Here is a 12,721-nt window from a genome sequence, read left to right as displayed (position 1 = left end):
AAGCTCTGCTTGGGAGTTCCCATCGTGACGCAGTGGTTAACGAATCCGACTAGTAACCATGAGGTTGTGGGTTCGATCCCTGGCCTTGCTCAGTGGGTTAAGGATCCGGCGTTGCCGTGAGCTGTGGGGTAGATTGCAGACATGCCTTGGATTCCACGTTGCTGTGGCTCTGGCATAGGATGGTGTCTACAGCTCTGATTAGACCCCTAGCCTGAGAACCTCCATATGCTGCAGGAAGTGGCCCTAGAAATGGCAAAAAGAGAGAAAAAAAAAATCTCTGCTCTGGTTTGATCGAATAGTTGTCTCATATTCTCTATTCATACCTCCAATATGCACCCCCACCTTTCCTACTCTGAGCATTAACTAATGCTTTATTCTTATTACGCAAACTGAAGTCACAAAAGAGGGATTCTGTCTGAATCCTGGAGGAGGGCACAGATTCACTTTTCTGCTTTGTCTCTATTTTGATTTCTTTGCAGTAAAATAAAAAAGCGGTGTTTCTCCTATTAAAACTGCAAGCCTGTGTATCCTAGAATTGCAGTAAAATAAAAAAGCAGTGTTTTTCCTATTAAAACTGCAAGCCCATGTATCCTAGAATGTAGGCACTCCCCCCACCCCTGCTTCAGCGAATCTTGTTAAATTCTCAACAAAAAAAATCACTTAGGAAAGCCCCTTTTACTCAATAGCTCCCCAGATCAGTTTCTCTATCCCACCCCACCCCTCATTTTGTCACAAAGGCAACTGAGGACAGTGCAGATGGCCTGCGGTTCAGAAAACTGGGTTCAGAGTCACTTCCTAGGGGAAGAGCTCCCCACAGGCACACAGTCCCCCTCTGAACACTGGAGCTCAGAGACGAGTCAAGTATGAAACAAATATTCTGTATCTGTCCAGTGAAAGTAGTTAATATTTCTTTGTTCAGGGATTTCCACAGACTCTCCAAGCCTGGGAGAGATAAGGATTAGATTTGCAACTATTGCAGATAAAGGGATTAGACCCGTGGACACTCACTGAAAATCCTAAACCTACTTATAACTCACAGGCCCAGCCCCCTCTGAGCCTGAGGTCACAGCAACTCCAGGAGCCATCGTGGTGGGACTGTGTTCAGCCTGCCCTGGTCTCATTTGCAGCAGCTCGGGTCCAGAGCATAGGGTGCCATAGGAAGGCAGCTAAAATACCCTGATGGCCTGATGCCCTGGGATCTGGGCTAGAAAACCGTGGCCAGTTTCATGAGGGCCCTTTTCTCTCTGATTATCTTGTTCCTTACAGCTATGTGCATGAAGCTAATATAAACATATTTACACCCTGAAGGAGACTCTGCAGATAAATTCTGTGGCTGAGATTTCTCCATTTTCCCTTCACTAACATGGCATTCTTCTTCTTCTTTTTTTTTGGCTCTTTAGGGCCGCATCCAAGGCACATGGAAATTTCCTGGCTAAGGGAATTAGAGCTACAGCTGCCGGCCTATGCCACGGTCACAGCCATGCAGGATCTGAGCCACGCCTGTGACCTACACTACAGCTCATGGTGACCCCGGATCCTTTATCCATTGAGTGAGGCCAGGGATCGAACCCACATCCCCATGGTTATTAGTCGGATTCGTTTCCAGTGCACCACAAAGGGAATTCCTCCATAATATGGCATTATTCAAGTCAGAAATTATTGAAACCAAACCAGCCACCCACATTGAGCTTTTATAGATACCTAAATTGGTTTTTCTAGCACTTAATCAGAACTTGGCCTAAGGATTTTCTAAAGTGACTGCCAGCAGCTTAGACACCTCTTCCAATTCTAATCACCACCCCTCCTTTTGTCCCTTCACCTCTTTCGTTCGGGGACAGCCCTCCTCCTGGCTGCCCTCTCCTCTGTGTGGCCCCCTGATCTGTCCCTGCACCAATGCCAGCTCCATATTCCTGGCACACAGCTCCAACATGACCACATCCTACTGGAAATTGTTCATCATTATCCAAGATGCTCCACAGTCCAGCCCAGGTCCGTTCCCAGGGTGGGTCAGGGGCCACAGGAGCAGGCTCTGGAGCAACACTGCCCAGGTTTGAATCCCAGACCCACCAGGCCCACATCCTTGTGCAAGATACACGTCATTCCATAGCTTAGTTTCCCTGTCAGTGTAACAGAGATAATTACAGTCCCTCCCTCATAATCGCCTCAAGCATCAAGTGAGGTGTCTAGTGCCTATTACAGAATAAACACAAAATGAGTGCTCTCTGTCTAAAATTATTGTTATAATCTTACTACCTGCCCAACTTTCCACTCTAATCTCAGCCTACCCCTAATTCCAGTCTAAGCCCCAGGCTTGGACTTTCCTGCTTGGCCCACGTGCTTCCTCCCTAAATTCTCTTTAGCTTCAAACTCAGAGAAGGAATGTTCATTTAGTTTGTGTTCCAGCACCAACTGGCTGGTGGTGGCTGCTGGAAGGAGGAGCACCAACTGGGTAGAGGAAGTTTCAGTGTCTCTGTCTTGACTCAGGGTGGGTGGGAGTGGTGAGAAGGAGGCTGCCGTCAGCTGCGATGAGGAAGCAGAGCATATGTATATATGGGAGAGTATTTTCCATTCCAGGCCTAAGAGCTCTCCACACCAAGGTCTGCTTCAAATTCACCATCCTACAGTCTTTAGTTATAATCACATCGGCAAAATCCTTTTTCTCATGCAGTAACATATTTGCGGAATGACCCATAAGAGGACATTATTCTGCCAACTACACCCCCATGGAGCAATGTAGGTAATAGTAAAATTTTAGAGAATGCTGTTCTCATCCCAAAGAAAAGGTTTTTTGTTTTGTTTTGTTTTGTTTTTCTATTCCTTCTTCTTCTTTTTTTTTAATGGTTGCACTGGCAGCATATGGAAATTCCAGGGCCAGGGATTGAATCTGAGCCAGAACTTTGACCTACACTGCAGCCCAAACCACTGTATTTGGATTTTTTTTTCTCCTTTTTAGGGGCTGTGGCATATGGAAGTTCCCAGGCTAGGGGTCAAATCAAAGTTTCAAATGCTAGTCCCAGCCACAGCAATGAGAGATCTGAGCCACATCTGTGACCTACCACACAGCTCACGGCAACACCTGGTCCTTAGCCCACTGAGCGAGGCCAGGGATCAAACCCACATCCTCATGGATACTAGTTGGGTTTCTAATATGCTGAGACACAATGGGAACTCCTTCATTTTGGAATCTTAACCCACTGAACCATGGCAGGAACTCCTTTGTTCTTTTCCTTTAATGATGTATCTATATGAGATGATGGATGTTCACTAAACCTATTGTGGTAATCACTTCATGACGTATGTTATTATGCTATGCACTTTAAACTTATATAGTGCTCATCATCAATCACATCTCAATAAAACTGGGAGAAAAAAATTAGATAGTGCTTACTTTGTGGCAGGTATGTGATTTAATTAATCCTCTCAACAGCTCTAGTGAGAGGATCACTGTCTCCTTACTGCAAGAAAAGCAAGGCACAGGCGGGTTAGTAACATTCCAGGAGCACAGCAGTGAGAGTGGCCAAACCAGGAAATGAGCTGGGCACGCAGTGGTCAAGAGTCCATCCTCTTGAGCACTATGCTACACTGCCTGTTGAATAATTAACATTTGGTGGTCTGAGGCTTTTAGGGAAAATTATTTTTAGGGGACTTGAAATTCACATGAGCTTTGAATACGCTCCTCATAACCACATGCATGTACACAACTTCCAAACATGTAGAAATATATCATTTCTTGGGTCAGTTTGTTCTAGGTCTCTGGGAGTCTTACTGATTCCTATGATTGGAATCTTTTCATTTTTGTTAGTTTTTTAGGACCCATTTCTCTTACAATCAACCAGGAGTCATGGAGGGTCAGATGTCCAGAAATCAAAGATCTCTCTTATCCCCTGAGCACTACTTGAGCAAGCCTGCTGCCCAGTGACCCAGGAGCCTTCCGCTGCCCTTGATCCGCTGCAGAAATGTCCTTGAGATTGTGCAGGACCTGTTGCTGTTCCATCCTCACCTCTACCTGCCTGATAGGCAGTGAGATATCTGAGTTTTGAGCAGGTCACCTTTGCTGAAGATAGGAATGTTGGATGTTAGATCAAATAGATGCCTTGTCAACAGTCCAGGCTGGTGACTATAGCTCAGACTAAAGTTGTGGTTGAGATAAAGGGAAATGGGTATTTAGCAAATGTTTCACAAGTAACCATCTTGGTAATGAGTTGGATATGGGGCTAATGAAGGGGAAGTAAGCAGTAACTGCCATGGCTCATTCCGCATGGTTGGGGGGGAACAACTGAGGTGCAGAGGGATATTGTTGGGGAGCGTCATCAATCCAGCTTTGGACATGTTGAGTTGATGTGCTCCAGAAGCATCTGAGGAGGGAAATTGAGCGTCCTTGAAGCTCAGAAGAAGGTGTGTCACTTACACATGTTTATAATAGTTTATAATGACTCAGATGAGATCCTCAGTAAAAGGGTTTAGACAAGTGAGAAAAAGACAGCCTAGATTTCAGCCTTGAAGAGTCTCTCTATGTTCAAGAAGAGGAGGATGAAACTCCTACCTGGTGAGTTACTTAGTGTCCCTCTCACAACCAGGCCGAGTGAACACGTGGAGACTAAGTTTCCATAATTGCAGGGGAGTGACAGAGAAAGCAGAAAGCCATGTAGGTTTGCCTGACATAAAGGGTAACGGGCTTCATCAGATCTGCTTCTGAAAAGCACTGTGCAGTCACAATGGATGCCTTTTGCTTTGTCTGTGTGGACCCAGGAAAGCACATCTTACTTTTGCCCATCACTCCGAAACTACCATTTGCAAAGGAGCTGCCAGATATTTATTGACCCAGCTCCCTGGACAGTCACTGGTCGAAAAGCAGGTCTTGGACTGCTGGGTAGGTTGGAGAACTTTCTTAAAAAAAAAAAAAAAAAAACTTGAGATGTAAGCAAGCCAGCCTTTGTTCCTCACTGGTGACAAAGCTTCTGCTGAGTCCTTCATATTCAGTGGGGCACATCCTGGGCCAAGTGGAAGAATGTCCTGTGCATCTGAGTGGCAGAAGCTCATCTGCAAGGAGCATGAATGGAAGATGGAAATAGACCTGGTGGCCCGCAATGTCCCAGGGTGTGTCCTCCCAGCCTTCACTGTGATTTGCACCCTCCGGACAAAAAATGGCATTTTTTTCCCCCAAAGAAGTTGTCTCCATTGGGGTCCAGGCCCTGGCATGAAGTCCTTAGGGTCAGTGACTAATGATCCAGAAGGGGAAGAGAAGGGAGAGTCGCTGCACTCCTGGGCAGAGAAGCTCTCTTGAAGAGACTATGTTCTGCTCTGCAGGGAGGTGGCTGAGAGTCAGCTGAGGGAGAGGTGGGTGCATGGGGCTTTCTCCTGAGTGACATGTTATGGTTTGGAAATTGCCCTCTGGGATCTGGAGTTGCCATTATCTCTTACATGGTAATGAAGCTGTGGGATGACACCACTTTTCTTAATCTGAATTCTACTGATTCAGGTTTAGTCTCTCAAGTGGAGGAAGTGAGAGAATGAAAGGTCCTGCCTTTGCAGGAGAAGCAGCTCCTAACCCCGGCCCTCCTGGGTTATGTGGTTTCCTGGGGACATGCCCACTGCGGGTTGGGATAGAATGTTAGCAAGTATTGGGGGGTTATATAAGCACAGCTTAATCCAGGACAATATCCCTTTAGGAAAGTCTTCCTTCCTGACCATCTGACCTAACAGTAATGTGGTTTTTATTCACTGTTCAGACCATCAGGTTCCTTACAGACAGTAGTCATAGAAACTTTTATGTAGTATCAACAATTATGTACCAGAAGGGTGTTGACCTTGTCCTGTATTGGCCCTAGTTTCCAAAATGAGCTGACAGGGTGTGCACTAGCAATGTTGCCTTTAGGTGAAGAAATTGTGGCCAGAGAGACTGGGTCACTTAATCAAAGTTACCCCAGGGTAAAGGAAGGGCCTGAACACAAACATGGGTTTTCTTTCTTTTTTTAATTAAAAAAAATTTTTTTATTTTTTAATTATTTTTTTAAATTTTTTATTTTCCCACTGTACAACAAGGGGATCAAGTTATCCTTACATGTATACATTACAATTACATTTTTCCCCCACCCTTTCTTCTGTTGCAACATGAGTATCTAGACATAGTTCTCAATGCTACTCAGCAGAATCTCCTTGGAAATCTATTCTAAGTTGTGTCTGATAATTCCAAGCTCCCGATCCCTCCCACTCCTTCCCCCTCCCATCAGGCAGCCACAAGTCTTTTCTCCAAGTCCATGATTTTCTTTTCTGAGGAGATGTTCATTTGTGCTGGATATTAGATTCCAGTTATAAGTGATATCATATGGTATTTGTCTTTGTCTTTCTGGCTCATTTCACTCAGGAAAAGAGTCTCTAGTTTCATCCATGTTGCTGCAAATGGCATTATGTCATTCTTTTTTATGGCTGAGTAGTATTCCATTGTGTATATATACCACTTCTTCCGAATCCAATCCTCTGTCGATGGACATTTGGGTTGTTTCCATGTCCTGGCTATTGTGAAGAGTGCTGCAATGAACATGCGGGTGCATGTGTCTCTTTTAAGTAGAGTTTTGTCTGGATAGATGCCCAAGAGTGGGATTGTGGGGTCATATGGAAGTTCTATGTATAGATTTCTAAGGTATCTCCAAACTGTTCTCCATAGTGGCTGTACCAGCTTACATTCCCACCAACAGTGCAGGAGGGTTCCCTTTTCTCCACAGCCCCTCCAGCGCTTGTTATTTGTGGATTTATTGATGATGGCCATTCTGACTGGTGTGAGGTGGTATCTCATGGTAGTTTTGATTTGCATTTCTCTTATAATCAGCGATGTTGAGCATTTTTTCATGTGTTTGTTGGCCATCTGTATATCTTCTTTGGAGAAATGTCTATTCAGGTCTTTTGCCCATTTTTCCATTGATTGATTGGCTTTTTTGCAGTTGGGTTGTATAAGTTGCTTATATATTCTAGAGATCAAGCCCTTGTCCATTGCATCACTTGAAACAATTTTCTCCCATTCTGAAAGTTGTCTTTTTGTTTTCTTTTGGGTTTCCTTTGCTGTGCAAAAGCTTTTCAGTTTGATGAGGTCCCATGGGTTTATTTTTGCTCTAATTTCTATTGTTTTGGGAGACTGACCTGAGAAAATATTCATGATGTTGATGTGAGAGAGTGTTTTGCCTTTGTTTTCTTCTAGGAGTTTGATGGTGTCCTGTCGTATATTTAAGTCTTTCAGCCATTTTGAGTTTATTTTTGTGCGTGGTGTGAGGGTGTGTTCTAGTTTCATTGCTTTGCATGCAGCTGTCCAGGTTTCCCAGCAATGCTTGCTGACTAGACTTTCTTTTTCCCTTTTTATGTTCTTGCCTCCCTTGTCAAAGGTTAATTGACCATAGGAGTCAGGGTTTATTTCCAGGTTCTCTATTCTGTTCCATTGGTCTCTCTGTCTGTTTTGATACCAGTACCACACTGTTTTGATGACTGTGGCTTTGTAGTATTTCTTGAAGTCTGGGAGGGTTATGCTTCCTGATTGGTTTTTGTTTCTCAGGATTGCTTTGGCGATTCTGGTCTTTTATTGTTCCATATAAATTTTTGGATTGTTCTAGTTCTGTGAAAAATGTCATGGGTAATTTGATAGGGATTGCATTGAATCTGTAGATTGCTTTGGGTAGTATGGCCATTTTTACTGTATTGATTTTTCCAATCCATGAACATGGAATATCTTTCCATTTCTTTACACCTTCTTTGATTTCTTTGATTAAGGTTTTATAGTTCTCGGTCCTTTACCTCTTTGGTTAGGTGTATTCCGAGGTATTTGATTTTGTGAGGTGCAATTTTAAAAGGTGTCAACATGGGTTTTCTAATGACAAATCTGGGGAGAACTGACCTCTGAACTTCCCCTGACATTCAGACCTCTGTATTATACCTGATTATTACTTCATGGGGATGAAATGGGCGGCAGCCATGCAATAATGAAGTACTCATTTATGGTAGCTCCACCAGAGACCCTTTCAGCAGCCTCCTCAGTGATTAATGCTGAGTCCCAGGGCCTCCAGATCTGAGCCTGCTGGTGTCAGGGTGCTCAAGTCACACTGTCCTGCCTCTCGGTTCTTCCAGACCCTCTCCTAAGGTTCTTTTCCCTGCCTGAGCCCTTACTTTAAGAACCACCTTGTGTTATAGCCATAGTTTTCCCCTGAGTGCTGAGCACTTAGCCCTGTAGGTCAGGCTAAGGGAAGAATCAAAGTGGGCCTCTCCCTAGAAGAGCCTCCTTCTCATTCAGGGGCATCTCTCCCCAGAAGAGCATCCCTCTCACTTAGGTGCACCTGTAAGCCAGTGGTCCAAGCTCAAGGCTCAGCCCATGAGGAGGGTACTCCACTTCAATAATGTAGCCACCATTCAGCTTCATGAAGGAATTAACTTCTTTCCCTGGATGAATCCTATGCCAGAGGCACAACAGTGCTGGATAATCAGGCTCTGGATTTGTGAAGCATGTGACAGTCTGCCACTCAGCATGACATGGGCCTGTGGCTAGCACTGGACCAGGAGTAGGAGGAATTTCCACTTCTTTTCTCCTCACCATCTAACTCAGTTACAGGATTTCCAAGGGGAGACCAATGTGGGGGATACCAGAGGAGGGGGGCCCATCGCTGCCAGTGAGAGCCCCCTCATATCCCCCAACTTTTCCTCCACTCAGCTCTCAGATTTGACCCTTTCTCTCTGTCTTTGTACTCAATTCCTCTCCCTCTGGCAGGATGTCTCATTAATTTTTCCCATCACCATGCCTTGAACAGAGCTGTTTTCCTTGCAGTCTCTTTTCTTCTCTCCCTTATCTTGCTAGAACCCTCTCTTAACTCCTTCCTGTCCCTCATTCCCGTCTACTCCCTCCACTCACACATACACTTTTCTCTTTCCTTTTCCCTCCTGTGTCTCCCATGTGTTGTCTCTCCATTCTCATCCTTGTCTCTTATTCCACACCCGCCCCCTCCACCTCATCTTTGTCCACCTGCCTCTCACCTTCCTCTCCTTAACATCAGCCTTGCCCTCAGCTCCTGCCAGGTATCCATCTCAAATACCAGGTTTCCAGAAATTCTTAAAAACAAGCAAACACAAACCAACAAACATAATACAAAGAAACAAATAAATGAACAACCCCGGACAAAGAAAAAACCCAAACCATTCTGGGATGAAAGAGAGGTATTCATACTCCAAGGTGAGCTGTTTGATCCACCTGGCCCCGGTCCTCACTCAGCCCTCTCAGTGCTTTAGAGGAAGCCACTTCCTGCCCTAAAGTGAGAATCAGCACAGCTGGAATCCTGGGTCAGACATGAGCAGTTTGGGAAGTGCTCAAGGTCACTGCACACAGATTTACTGGTGTTTATTTAAACCATCATAAGATCCTCCTTTCCCCACCCTTGGTAGTGAGCATGTGTCCCAACTTCCATAGGAACATGGCCAGCTTTTCCTCATCAGCTTATGTCGGTGGGTGGATTCTGGAAGGATTAGCATGAAAACAGAAGACAATTTTCATTCCAAGACCTAGTGATTCAGAACTATCCTGGCACTTAGGCCATCTTAGCATGTAAGGATGAAGATTTAGGGCAAAAGGGAAAGTGGCCCCCTTCTCCAGGTGGCACAGCTGGAAGGTGATGCAGCCTGTCCTGTCCCTCAGCCACCAGCCCAGAGATCAATGGGACCTGGAAATGTCTGTGCTCTGTTTTCCTTGATGCTCTTGTTCGGCCCCAGAGAGATGGCTACTCTCTGACATACTGTGAGTTGATCAGAGTCCAACTATGCTTACCTTTAGAAACAAAATAAAGCATATTAAATAGAGAATTGTTTCATCCCAAAGGCACAGCTCTCTGTCAGAGATGTCATTACTGGATCTAGAATTCATTTAGGAAATGACAGTCTCACAGGAGTGAAAGGCCTGCCTACCCTGCTTCTGCAGGGAAATTAACCCTTTTTCCATGTGGACAGGCAAGGGGACCTTTGAGGGGCTGTGCCAAGGGATGTGTGGAGACACTTCCCCCTCCAGGGACACACAGGGCCATGTCCAGGGCAGGGTGCAAATGTCTAGGACAGAACGTCTTCCAGGACCCGTGCCTAGTATGAGGCCCACGGTCAACACAGCAAGGCTCCTTGACCGGGGTTTTACTTCCACCCACTGTAGAAATCATGAGACCACTGATAATAAATCACATGTCTGGCTGAGCCTCAGCTTCCGGATTGCTCCGCAGGTGAGAAGCAGTTGTGAGGATGCATTTACAGCAGGTGCACCCGGTACCTGCTGCGAACTAACACTGTCAACGACTGTGGGGGCAGAGCCAGCCCACAGCTGGGGCCAAGACCCAGGTCCACAGATTACTCTGGTTGGAATAGACCCTGTTTCCCAAACTCCCGCTCTTACCCATGCCATGGCATAGAACTCATGGGCTAAATTTACACTGGGGTGAGAGCACGTGGGAGCCAAGCTACTCTTTCACGTTTTCTCATGTACAGAGCAAGCTATTTTTGCAAAGCATGCTAAATCATTTCCATGGAAACCACTTCATCAGTTAGGGCTCATCTCGTGGATGCTGCAGTGGAATTTTGTTTTAATATCCTATGGACAATCTGGCTAGTGGGCATGCCTGGACTCTTGTGTGTACCAGTCTGTGTGCGCGCATGCACACACACACACACACACACACACACACACACACACACACAGAGTTCTAGTCCTTTCTCCCTCAGAGTTTTTACAAAGCAGGTTGTTGCTCAGGAAATCAAGTCCTCATTGACATCGTTCACATCAGGAAAACTTCTACTGTGTTGAAGTATCAGTGTGTATTCAAGCAGGTTAACAAGAAGGGACAGGTGGATCCAGAACTGAGTCAAAGATAGAGATGGGCCAGTGGGTGGCAGGTGGTCACCATCCATGAGAATATTAAAGATGAACAGTTTCTCAGGAAGCCAGCCCTGGATGCCAGTTGCAACCTCCAAATGCACCATGCTACCTGAAACATCATCCCTCTGCTCAAAAGCTCTCTCCTTCTTGTCACCCCACAGCTGCTCTGGATGCCATTCCTTGCTCACCAAATGCATACACAGACACACACACATATGTACACACAACATGCATATGAATCATTCCTCTGGACAGAACCCCTGCTGCAGTTCAGCAGCCTTGACCATGGAGATTCAGGTGTGAAGGGGCTCAAATCCGGGATTCTGCTCATCAGCTATGTGTTTGTGTAACAACCAGCTTTGAGCACTCACCTCAGGGCAAGTCCTGTAAGGCACATGAGGTGTGGTGGTGGGGGGGCATAGATGTTTAAGGGTGGTGTTTCCAGGGTTGCAGCCCAAGTTCAAGTTTCTTACAGAGAATCAAATCAAGGGATAAACCTTCCTTTTCAACTGTTTTGTGCAGGTCACAGGCAGGGCTTTGGGAAAATCACAAAGGTACAAACCACACCTTGTCACCCTTAAGAAGCTCCTCACAGTAGGCAAGCAGGTGAGGAAGCAGGACAGAAATACACAGAAAAAAAAAATGTAGTGGAGGAATTAAGTTATAATAGAAGGGAGTATTCAAGTAGAGAATGATTAATTGCTAAGTGAGTTTGAGGCCTAGCTTCTCTACTAACTACTTGGCAATGTAATATTATACCTTTTGCTTAATCTCCTTGAAAATGCTTTTCTCAGAAAATCATGGAGATAGAGAACAGACTTGTGGTTGCCAAGGGGGAGGGGAAGGGAGTGGGATAGTTTGGGAATTTGGGGTTAATAGATGCAAACTGTTGCCTTTGGAATGGATAAACAATGAGATCCTTCTGTATGGCACTGGGAAATGTCTAGTCACTTATGATGGAGCATGATAATGTGAGAAAAAAGAATGTATACATGTATGTGTAACTGGGTCACCTGTTACAGTACAAAATTGTACTGTACAAAAATTGTACAGTATACCTGTACAGTAGAAAACTGACAGCTATAATGGAAATAATAAAAACCATTATATATAAACAAAAAAAGAAAATGCTTTTCTCACTTATCACCTGATAATTAAAAATGAGTATTTTTGCCTCCTTATCATATAGCTGTGAGAATCAAATAAAGTGAAAAAGCCAGCACTGTAGAGTGTATGGGACTTTCACAATATCCAGTCAGCTCTTCAAATTGAGATGGAGCATCTATGAGATACTTTCAAATTGAGATGGAAATTGAGATGGAGCTTCTATGAGGTACTTTCCAAGGTTACTGAGCTGGTAATAATAATTGATGGTATAAACATCAATTATGGTTCTAACATACACATATTCATTCCATAAATATTCACTGAAAGCCTGTGCTCAAGGTTCTGTTTCAGGCTCATCTTCTGCCTTCTAATAAGTGATGGACCTGTGGAGAAGACCAATATCAAATTCAGAGTTATCAGTGGGATTGGGGTAGCAAATAGGACACCATGATGCAAGAAGAGCCTATGACAGAGGTACAAGGCTGCCAGGGAGGTCAGAGAGGGCCCAGAATTGGGACATCCAAGCTGGAGGAAAGTAGCACACTTTTGACTTCGGAGAAGTTGAGTCGAGAATATACCTTTTCAATTGAAGATCAATGTTCATTCTTTAAAAATATCTTACAGACCTCAGACTTAAATTCCACCCATAGGCAATCACAAAACCACACAAAGTATATACATAAAATGACAAATTTCATGCACTGGACAAGCAAACAATGATTTCTGAGATAAGGA

The sequence above is a fragment of the Sus scrofa genome, chromosome 9 (assembly GCF_000003025.6).
Source record: "Sus scrofa isolate TJ Tabasco breed Duroc chromosome 9, Sscrofa11.1, whole genome shotgun sequence".
In the NCBI taxonomy this organism is placed as follows: domain Eukaryota; kingdom Metazoa; phylum Chordata; class Mammalia; order Artiodactyla; family Suidae; genus Sus; species Sus scrofa.
This window is presented reverse-complemented; position numbering follows the sequence as displayed.